This window comes from Xenopus tropicalis, chromosome 2 (assembly GCF_000004195.4).
Source record: "Xenopus tropicalis strain Nigerian chromosome 2, UCB_Xtro_10.0, whole genome shotgun sequence".
NCBI classification, from domain to species: Eukaryota; Metazoa; Chordata; class Amphibia; order Anura; family Pipidae; genus Xenopus; species Xenopus tropicalis.
The window spans coordinates 69,101,873-69,114,287 of record NC_030678.2 but is presented as its reverse complement, the minus strand read 5'-3'; positions in this window follow the sequence as shown (position 1 = coordinate 69,114,287).

Sequence of the window (12,415 nt, the reverse complement as noted above, 5' to 3'; positions counted from 1 at the left end):
CACCCAAATGTATGGAATATGCTCTGGTGCAGGCACCTGTAGCAGTTATCTGCATAAAAACGCAAGAAAATGCATGGGACTTGTAAGCTGGATGAACTATTGTTTACCTTAAATAATCAGAGACCAGAGCTAGGTGGAAGATAATGGCTGCAGCGTTTTTATTATATGTCACAAAAAATAAATGCAAAATGAACCAAGCACGCCAGAATAATAACTCTTGTAGCTGCCTTATGTTTAAATCTTTTTACTCCGCCTTGTTGCCAAGCCAGGAGCATCTCAAATTTGTTTTAACTCTCCCATTAGTTTTAAACCAATGAAACACCTCCATGCCAAAGCATCGCCCTAGTGATTTGCTTTGGCACCCTTCCATTTTATTATGGCTAACTTAATTGCATTCTGTAGACCCAAATTGAAAATATCTAAACCTACGTTGGATAGATGAACATCGTCTTTTAGCTAAAGGCCATTACCACCCAGCTCAAGGTCTGTATATCTATATGTGAGTAGTTTCAACTTTGTAGTAAATTTAGAAACCACATTATTTTTTTTTACAACATCTTTCTAAAGGTTTTGTGGTGGGAGACTGTAACCAAACAATCAGTGCTACAATCTCAGACCATAGAAAGACAACTCCATGAAAAAAGAAATGCATTTGTGCTAAATCCCGTCTTATATAACAAATACGTTCAATAGACTTCTCCTTACCAATATCATTACCACCAAAGTGAAGAATTACAACATCTGGGAAACCCCATTTTGAAATCATTTGACATAACAAAGCTAACCAATCATGCCAACTGTGCCCCCCAGCCCTAACCAATTTATTTTAACCTCTTTCTCCTTGAAGTTAAGTTTAGTCCCATAAGAACATTGTAATGTTCTGTGCCCTGTGTATGTAGGAATGTCATATTATGAAGACTGAAACCATAGCCAATTCTGAAAAAAGAAATTATCCACTAATTCTGGACGTATGTAGAGTTTGAATCAGATTTCCATTTTTAATCACATCCTCATTGAAGCCATATAATGACAATTGTGTGGCAGCACCATTTATGAAGGAGTGAGTGCCATAGCACTCCTGATCCAAGCTAAGTTTACTAATAGTTTTCTTTAAAACTTGGGAAAATTGAAATTTTAATAAAAATTTCCCATTTTGGTGCATGAAGAGTGGGCCCAGCTTTGAGCCTCTCATGCTGGCAAACACCCCATACGCCTTAACTGGAAGCCTAACCATATTAGTTCCCCTTTCCCGTAACATAGTAAGTTGGGTTGAAAAAAGACATACGTCCATCAAGTTCAACCATAATGCCTATATATAACCTGCTAGTTGATCCAGAGGAAGGCAAAAAACCCCATCTGAAGCCTCTCATTTGCCGCAGAGGGGAAAAAATTCCTTCCTGGCTCTAAGATGGCAATCGGACCAGTCCACTGTTCCCTCTAAGCTGTGCGCGCGCACACGACTTTCCGAACCCGCGCACAAAAATTAAATTTTTGCCTAAAATGATTTTTGCCTTTGGAAATAACTCAGACGTCTCCTCGGTCTCCCGCCCTCGTTACCCCGGCAACAGGTACTTCTGGCTCCTGTCCGGTGCAATGTGTAGAGTGTCCGTGCGTACCTACGCGCGTACTTGCCCACGCACGGACGTCTGGGGGGGGGGGGGGGGTGCGCGCAAGGAGCACGTTCAGCACCGGACAGGAGCCAGAAGTACCTGTTGCCGGGGTAACGAGGGCGGGAGACCGAGGAGACGTCTGAGTTATTTCCAAAGGCATTGCGCTGTGGGAAGTGCTGGATGGCACGTCATGAGGACCAGGTAGGTGTATACAAGTATGTACAGCACAGTTACACTGCCATCCCAGCTAACATGGAGATTCTGCTTTGGTAGTGCTGGCTCAGCAGCAAACAAATCAATGGGGGATTAATAACTTTGGCATCAGGCTTCATTTTTACCAGCCAGGGCCAGGGGGCAACCGTAGTTGGAGATGTGGCATAGGCACACAATGTATAGTGAAGGTCCTTCACTGAAGGAATGCTAGGTGAGGGTAAGGTTGGGGGAAAGACAAAGTCCTGTCCTGATTTCTAAATGTGTAAATCCTTATAGGCTGTTTTCGCCCCAGCAGCTCAGTTTTCATAAGGCCGGGCAGGTTTCAATCCTAGACACAACAGACAGGTCCTGGGCAGAGAGAGGTGAGAAAAGGTAAAACTGGGACTAATTGAGAGCTTAAATTGGTCATCCAGGGGCTAAGTTTAAGGGTATTACAGCCAATATACCAGCCAATGCTGGAGCCAGTATTACTTATACCACAGTTAAATACAACAATGTGCCTTGCCCTTCACCCAGGGAAAAAAAAAATCACAACTCTTTCTTCATTAAATTATGACGTAAATCAGTTTTTCATGGACACTCACCCCACTGATCCATTCCAAATTCAATTTGTACTAAGTCCAGCATCAAGAATTATTTTGCCCTAGTAACTACTATTGTAGTACTGTGGTGGGACTTGTACACTGGGGTCCACTGAGGACACCCCCTCACGTGAACTGATACTGGTACTTGATAATTAGTTATGGCAGCTTCCTTAGCCTTCCCAAACTTGCTTTTGTCTGCTGCTGTAGCATTTTTCTTTCTCTAAAGTTATCTATTATTTATTTATCTGTTATTTATTTGATTATTGAAACTTAGCAGTAGCGGCTGCATTTCCCACCCTAGGCTTATACTCAAGTCAATACGTTTTTCCAGTTTTCTTAGGTAAAATTAGGTACCTCGGCTTATATTTGGATCGGCTTATACTTGAGTATATACGGTATGTCGAAACCGCAAGCGATGAAAGGTGTAAAACGCAAGAGAGCTGCAATAGCTTTTAAGTCTGAATGGCTTGAAGAAGTTGTTGAAACGGAGACACCGGAATCTCGAAATACAATGTATGTTCAACTGCGCGAAATATTTACGTATGACGAGGACGACGGAGTTGTTTGCTGTTATTGTCGAGATGCCAAAGCAACTGGTGATTTCTCTACGGGAAAAGTGTGGAATGATGTCTGGAAACTGGACTTTCTGAAACGCCATCTATCAAGTAAGTCTCATACCGACAGTATTAGGAAACTCAGAAATAAAAATCCAACTTTAAGAGGGGGACTGGTTCACATGTTGCTTGAAAGCCCAACCAAAAAAGAAAACAGGCAAATTAGTAATGAACGGAAGCGTTCCAGTCCTGATGAAATTAAGGTTCTTATCGACAGTGTTCTGCTGGCCATTAAGATGAATATCTCATTGCTCTCTGTTCAAGATATCAATGAGCACTTGGCAAAGTATGTTAGTATACCACAAAGCTGGAGGAGCAAAAACTATGCGTTTGAATTTCTTGGAATTATAAATGGTATCGTGCAAGAGGATCTTATGGCTGACATTAAAGGGGAAGGAAAGGCAAAGTCACTTGGGGGTGCCAAAATGTTAAGCACCCCCAAGTGACTTTAACCGCTTACCTTGTACCCCGGGCTGGTGCCCCTGTTCGGAGAAAATAGCACCAGCCCGGGGTACCTGGAGCGCAGCACTTCCTCCTTCCGCCTTCCACTTCCTAAACTGCCGGTGGCCGGGCATGCACAGTAGAGCGAAAAAGCCGACTTAAATGTTTAAGTTCGGCTTTTCACTCTACTGCGCATGCGCGCGCAGCGAAGCCGGAAGGAGGAAGCGCCGGCAGCTACCCCGGGCTGGTGCTGTTTTCTCCTGACAGCGGCACCAGCCCGGGGTAAAAGGTAGGCGGTTAAAGTCACTTGGGGGTGCCTAACATTTTGGCACCCCCAAGTGACTTTACCTTTCTTTTTCCTTTAAATTAGCAACGTATCATACGTTAACTGTTGATGAAAGTACAGACATTTCTGTCAACAAGTACTTAATACTCTACTTTAAGTATCGGCCAGTTAATTCAAAGGAGTATAGAACATCATTTGGTGGGATGCTGCAGTTGGAAGCATGCGATGCTACATCAATAGTAACAGCAGTCAGGGAATTCTATGGGAAACATAAACTTGACCTGAATAAAATGGTTATGTTCACTTCCGATGGTGCCTCTGTTATGCTGGGCAAAATAAATGGTGTTGCAGCACAGCTAAGAAAAGATGTTCCTCATTTAGTGCAACAACATTGTGTTGCACATCGGGAAGATTTGGGACTTTCTGATTCATGGAAAGAAGTGAAATTAATGAAAGAAGTAGAAACTTTAATGAGAACTGTGTACACCGTGTTCTGTCGGTCTTCTACTAAAAGATGCAAATTTCAGGAAATAGCAGATGCTTCCGAATGTGAATCAATTGCTTTCAGACCTCTGAATGAAGTGCGCTGGTTATCTAGGCACTTTGCGCTTCAAGCAATTATTCGAAATTATGATCCCCTATTAAAATATTTTGAAGAATCCAAAGATAATGATCCTATATCAAAGTACTGCTATAAGAAGCTGAAGAGTGAACAATTTCATATAACATTGGAAATTTTGAATGATGTCTTATCAGAAATGGCTTCTTTAACTCTGGCATTTCAAAAGCGTGGTTTGACGCCATTGGAAGCTTATCATCTTGCACAGGGTAAATTGAACAAACTTCGAATGCAGTACCTTGGTGAGAAGGTTAAATGGAGTGATAAAGTTAACAGTCTTCTTGACAAGGTGTCTGGAAAAGAAGTTTCAGTGGATACTAATTCCATATTAACCTTCATCAACATCCTATGTTTGCATCTGGGTGAAAGATTTCCTGAAAATGAAATTGAGGAATGGTCTGCTTTTGACTGTACAGCAATAGCACAATGCGACTTTGACTTTGGAATTGAACATATTCGATCTCTTTGTTTAAAGTACAAACAATTTCTTCAGGAGGAAAGTGTCATTATTCAACAATACAATGACTTTAAATTCCTTGTTGCAGAAAAAATCAAAAGCAATCTGATAAACAGCTTTCCAGATATGACGAAATTTTCATTTCAGAATGATCAATTTGCAGAATTAGCAAAATTGATGGACATTGGTGCCACATTCTTAGCTTCGAGTGCAGATTGTGAGCGTGGTTTTCAGTTAGAACATTTGGAAATGCTGATGCGTATTAAGAGTAACCTTCAAAATGGAGGCACGATAGATCTTGACAGAATTTATTCAGACTGGATAAATATGAAAGATCGCAGAGAAAAACTGTGAAAACTAAATTACTCTTAGACTTAGGGGCACATTTACTAACCCACGAACGGGCCGAATGCGTCCGATTGCGTTTTTTTCGTAATGATCGTTAATTTTGCGATTTTTTTTCTGCGTCTTTACGATTTTTGCGTAAAAACGCGAGTTTTTCGGCGTCTTTACGATTTTTGCGTAAAAACGCGAGTTTTTCGGCGTCTTTACGAAAGTTGCGCAAAGTCGCGATTTTTTCGTAGCGTTAAAACTTGCACGAAACGTCGCGCCTTTTAAGTTTTAACGCTACGAAAAAGGCGCGACTTTGCGCGCAAGTGTTAACGCTACGAAAAAATCGCAACTTTGCGCAACTTTCGTAAAGACGCCGAAAAACTCGCGTTTTTACGCAAAAATCGTAAAGACGCCGAAAAAATCGCAAAAAATACGAAAAAGTCGCAAAATGTTCGTTTCCAATCGGAATTTTTCCAATTCGGATTCGAAATCGTGTCTTAGTAAATCAGCCCCTAAGAGTAATTTAGTTTTCACAGTTTTTCTCTGCGACTAAGAGTCTTAGTTTCGAAATGCTACCTATAGAATATAATTACACGTTATTAATAGGTATAGCATTTAACAATGAAACTTGTTTGAATAAACAGTGTTATTGATAACTGAAATAACATTGTGTTTTTGTAACTTGATTTAGACAAACTGAAAGACCTGCGCAAAAATGCCCATAACTGAACTCCAACAAACATTCTGTAGCGCACAAAAATTTAATCTTGCTTTAAAATGCGCACGGATGATATTTTTTGCGCACACAGCCTATAAAAAATTAGAGGGAACGTTGGACCAGTCCCTGGATCAACTAGTACTAAGAGCTATTGCCCATAACCCTGTATTCCCTCACTTGCTAAGAATCCATCCAGCCCCTTCTTAAAGCTATATAATGTATTAGCCAGCACGACTGATTCGGGGAGGGAATTCCACAACTTCACAGCTCTCACTGTAAAAAATCCTTTCCGAATATTTAAATGGAACCTCCCTTCTTCTAAACGGAGTGGGTGCCCTCGTGTCCGTTGGAAGGACCTACTGGTAAATAAAACATTAGAAAAGTTATTATATGATCCCCTTATATATTTATACATAGTTATCATGTCACCTCTTAAGCGCCTCTTCTCCAGTGTAAACAGACCCAACTTGGCCAGTCTTTACCCATAACTGAGACTTTCCATACCCTTTACCAGCTTAGTTGCCCTTCTCTGGACCCTCTCTAACTCAATAATGTCCCGTTTGAGCACTGGAGACCAAAACTGAACAGCGTATTCTAGATGGGGCCTTACCAGCGCTCTGTAAAGGGGAAGAATAACCCCCTCCTCCCGTGAATCTATACCCCTTTTAATACAGCTCAAAACCTTGTTTGCCCTTGCCGCTGCTGCCTGGCATTGCTTGCTACAGCCAAGTTTATTATCTACAAGGACTCCAAGGTCCTTCTCCATTATGGATTTGCCTAGGGCAGTCCCATTAAGGGTATACGGGGCTTGCATATTTTTACATCCCAGGTGCATGACCGTACCTTTATCCACATTAAATCTCATCTGCCACTTAGCTGCCCAGATTGCCAGTTGGTCAAGATCCTGCTGCAGGGATGTCACATCCTGGATAGAATTGACTGGTCTGCAGAGTTTTGTGTCATCTGCAAACACTGATACATTACTCATAATACCCTCCCCTTCTATATCAGTTTGTGACTGTTAATGCAGCTACATTCAATACCCCTGGCCTATTTTTACTTTGAGATATTATTTCACTAACTCTCAAAGCACCGAAGAATGGAACGATGTATAACAATTTAAACATGACATACTCCTAAACTGAAATACACATGTTTCAATTCTTTAAGCATTAACAGTAACAAATTCAAAGTAATAGGTTTACGTTTGTCAGATTGTGGTTTGTCTTTTTGATAGCCTTTTAGAATTGTCTTTTTTGTAAGATCTGGCCTATGAAAAAGCTTGAAAAAGAGAAATTCTGGCCATGTGTTTTTTAATGGTATTAGATTTGTCCTTTTGTTGTAACTGAACTATGACTGGAGGTACTTAAGTTTTAACTTAACTTTTAAAGCTGATTCCACTAAACTACGCAATTTAATCAATTTATCTTCTGGCAAACAAAACTGCATAAGATTCGTATCTCTATACCTAAAAATGGAATAACCTGAGTAGGATAAATGGTCTTATCTGGCGCCAGGGGAATACCAAATTCATTAGCTAGGTTAATGAAAATATTTAACAGTACTTGACATGTTTTAGTGTGAAACGGGCCAACAAAGAAGAAATTATATAAGTAATGGGTTTAGTTATAAATGATACTGACCATTGTAGAAAAGTGGCGAATGCCTCAAAATAGAAGCATGACAGAGAACAGCCCATTGGTAAACATTTATCAAAATAATACTGTTCCAAGAAATGAAAACCCAGAAGGTGATAACATTCTGGATTTATAGGTAATAGCCTAAAAGCTGCCTCAATGTCAGTTGTGGCCAACCAAGCTCCGCAGCCACATTCCCTTATGATCTGAATCGCTTTGTCAAATGATGCATAAGACACCGTACACAATTCTGGGTCAATGCCATCATTTATGGATAAACCTCTGGGTATGACAGATGATGTATTAAACGAAACAATCCTGGCACTTTTTTAGGAACTAAACCTAACGGGAAGACCCTAAAATTTAAATCTATTTAGGTCTATCTCTTTTTGAATTTTAGCTTGTACTATGTCTGGCTTCTCATTTGCTGATTTTAGATGATCAAAAATAACTGGTGAAAACTTATCATCTGAAGGAATCCAAAAACCTTCAGATAACAGCTGCGGTTTCTGTCGGTTTGGGTACAATCTTAGGAAAGGTAGCATTTTTGCCACCTTCACTGGAGTTGTCATTTTTTTTGTGGGCTGCTCTTTTGCTTTTCCTGTATTGGATAGAAATCTTTTAATACAACAAAAAGCAGGATCCTGCTCATGTTTGAATCTACAGTTATTTTGGAACCTGCAAATACTTTCGTTATATGCCCACCAGTAATTGTATTTTTGCTGACCAGATGGAGTTTTATGTCCCACGGGTGGGGTTTGAGGCCTGGGTACACCCCATTTTAATGTTTTATGGATTTACATTTTTTGACGAAATTTATCGTCATAAATAAGCCAAGCTACCACACCATAGCTTATGTATGCCTCCAGTATAGTGTCCACATGTTTAAACAACCCAGGAGCTAAATCAGGACGCTTGTCTGTCAAAATGTTAGCATAAATACAGAAAGCCTGTAGCCAATTAGAAAAGATTCTGGCTACAGGCCTTCTGCGATCTTCCTCATTATCTCCCTTCTCCTCATTTTTTTAAAAATTCCATAGAAGAAGGGAGTAATGACAAAAGATCAACATAATCACCTTTCACTATCTTAACCCTAACTGTACTAGACAAATGCAGACCTAAAGGAGTAACCTTACATGTTAAAGCATCCTTAAAGCTTAGCTCTGATACCCCTGCGTTTGACATAGTTGACGCTGCACCATGGGTGCTAGAGAGGTAAGACAGTAAGCAAGATTTGAAACCTGGCAGTAAACTGTCCAACTTACCAGTCATGAAGGATAGCTGGGAGGCTGCTGCTGCTGCTCTGCTGGTGGGCGGAGCAGCCGGCGGTTACATGGAGGACCAAGGTGGGCTGTGGACGGGCTAGGTGCAGCTCTAATGGCTGGCTGCTTGCTCTGTACAGGCATCTTCAGTAAGGCCTGCCTCTTTGCGTTGCTCCTGACTGTGCGCTCTCTAGCTGTGCACACTCTCACTGCTGGCTTCCGCATCTTCCCTACTCCTGTGCTGCATGAATGCACCGATTATGGTGAAGGCGGTTGTGGCGCCACTGAATCCAACGATTCCTCTGTTTCTTTGGATGGGCAGGCTTCCATCTCCCACACCTCCTGGTTCCTTTGTTGATTGAAGGCTTCCCAGATTGCTTCTCAGCCCGTATCGCTGCTTATCCACTGGAGTAGCTCTTCTGATGAAAGCTCCCTAGCAGAAGCAGCGGAGACGAGCTTCTTACACACCTGTCTGCCCTAAAAATGTGTATTTTAGATGCACTGTATGGGCTGCAGAGGGATGTCTAAAGGAAAAAGGGTGTTAACTGGCAGCTAAAAAGAAGCTATTGCCTGTAAAAGCTATGAGCTCCTTCACCAGTGTCTGGAGAAGAGACACTGGTCTGGGTGTTAGCCTCTGGGAGAGGCTATTGTCTGTTAACTGCAGCTTTCCAAAGAGACACACTTTTAAAAAGTATTATACACCTTGTTTGTGGAGAAACAGTGAGAATCTTCTTTAAACTGAAATGTGATGCCCGTCTCCCAACAATTCCCCACAAATGGTGTTTGGATGTGGGCAAACTTTTTACAAAAGACATACACCTGAAAGTGAAAATCACTTTCAAAGCTTCCAGTCAATAGCATCTAATCTCTAAATATGAATGCCAGGGGTCCAATGAACAGCTTGATACCCAATATGTATAGGTTTACCTAAGTATCTGGCATGTAGTGGCCCCAAGGGGAGCATATATAATTTATGTCATTTCAGCTCCTTCAAAATCACCATATTTGCATTTTATGTGGGATAAAGCTACAAAAAAGTACACTTGCCCCTAAAAGCTATATATTCACATTTCACATTCATATACACATTCCCCTGAATTCAAAATGGGTACACATCTTTCTATTCTAAAATACCAAATCCCAAAACTTCCAATTAGCCAAATTTGATAATTCCAAAAATCACCTCAAAACTTCCATTATGCAGCATCTTATTTTCTTAGGTAATATCATGCCAGGACAATATTTCTCAGGCATGTCCAGAGTTTAACCTGGCAACATTTGGCTTTGGGTCCACAAGAGACCCTTAATTAATTAAAAGAAAGTGGGCTGCGGACCTATAACTGCAGGGGGGAACAGCTATGGAAAAATATGGATTATAAAAAGGGATCCATATCTCCTTTGCTTTAGGGTTCACATCCTCATAAATCATATATTGGTTATGAGGAGGTCACATGCTTCCTACTGATACCAAACACCACCAATTAGGAGGGATAGTTTCTGGGGGACTGGAACACTCATGTTTAGTATCATATCACATATGGGTTAAAGTAAGCCCATATTTTCATAATAATACTGGATACTGGCAAGTGCCAATATTATATGACAAGAAACTGACCTGAGAATTCCAGCCCTCTACAGGGGGTCACAAGGGACAAATTCCTGGACACTCCCTCCTCATACATACTATAATGAGGAAGTGTCCCAGCAGGGTATAAAAGAGCAACAGACCCAGTTACTGACAGCTCATACTTGAGGTTCCAATTCTGTTGGGGTGTGCGCTCAGGTTTTCAAATTCTTGCCTCAGGAGGACACAAAGGAAATTCCTAACTTGGTAACATACATAGGGTTTCTCTGTGTTTTATTCCCTTTTATTTTATTTACTGTTTTGTATGCGTCTCTTTTTGTAATATCTTTGTAAATGCACTGTTTACTCTTGTAATATTAAATATAAAATTTAATAAGTTATGTCCTTTGGCTCTAAGACGAATGTATGAACTGCTTGTCTGTATGTGTAGAGTGAAAGTTGTCTGTGTAAATGCTAATTAACTAGTTGACTGCTAGCAGGAGAGTGTGTTTGACTGTAAATTAACCCTTAGGCTGCTAGAGTGCTTGTTGAATTAGTAGAAGCTAACCCTAACTACAGTGAGAGAGAGTGTGTGATACATTTGTGTATTAGGAAATAGTACCTGTTGTAGAGAGCAGGGAGATATTCAGATTAGGTTTCTATCGCCTGTTAATGATAGATGGTGGCAGTGAATAGCTATTTGGGGCGGTGGTGTGTTTGGGTTGTCTGATGTTAGTCTAACCTGTCTGAAATGTGAGTGTAACCCCTTGTTTCCCCGTCCTGGTATCATGTGCGTCTGAGAGTGGCGTGATCGTGACAGTTAACTATATAAAACACCCTAAATATTAACCCCAGAGGTCTACTGAATAGCTTGATGCCCACTGTACATAGTATCAAAGTATATGTATCACTTATGTATGTATCACTTAGAGACCCCACATATACCTTGTTTCATTGCTTACCTTTACCTAATTCATAAACACACGGCAGTTTTATGTGGGTTAAAAGCCACAGAAATGTAGGGTGGCCCCTGAAAACCATATATTTTTGGAAAGTACACACTGACAAATCCAAAATCGCTGAATATTTTTCTACCCCAAGCTACCAAATGGCAAAGTTTTCTTATAGTTAGCGGTTTTGACAGCATTTCTGAAAATTGCCTAAATATGTTGCAATTCGCCTCATTTATCTTGCACAGTTTTTTTACATACAAAGGCAAATCACCCCAAATATGAACAGCAGAGGTTTACTGAACAGTTTGATATATCTTTGGAAAGTACACATTCTGACAAATTCAACATGGGTAAAGAAGCCTTTCTACACCAAAGCACCAATCTGCAAAGCTTTCTTAAAATTAGCGGTATTTATTACTTTTCTAATAATTGTTGCAATTTGCCGCATTTATCCTACAACATTTCTTACATACAATCACACATAGTTACATAGTTACATAGGGTTAAAAAAAGACCAGTGTCCATCAAGTTCAACCCATCCAAGTAAACCCAGCACACCTAACCCACACCTACCAATCTATACACTCACATACATAAACTATAAATACAACCACTAATACTAACTGTAGATATTAGTATCACAATAGCCTTGGATATTCTGATTGATCAAGAACTCATCCAGGCCCCTCTTAAAGGCATTAACAGAGTCTGCCATTACCACATGACTAGGAAGGGCATTCCACAACCTCACTGCCCTCACTGTGAAAAACCACCTACGCTGCTTCAAATGGAAGCTCCGTTCCTCTAATCTAAAGGGGTGACCTCTGGTGCGTTGATTGTTTTTATGGGAAAAAAGAACATCCCCCAACTGCCTATAATCCCCTCTAATGTACTTGTACAGAGTAATCATGTCCCCTCGCAAGCGCCTCTTTTCCAGAGAAAACAACCTCAACCTCGACAGTCTCACCTCATAGTTTAAATCTTCCATCCCCTTAACCAGTTTAGTTGCACGTCTCTGCACTCTCTCCAGCTCATTAATATCCTTCTTAAGGACTGGAGCCCAAAACTGCACTGCATACTCAAGGTGAGGCCTTACCAGGGACCTATAAAGGGGCAAAATTATG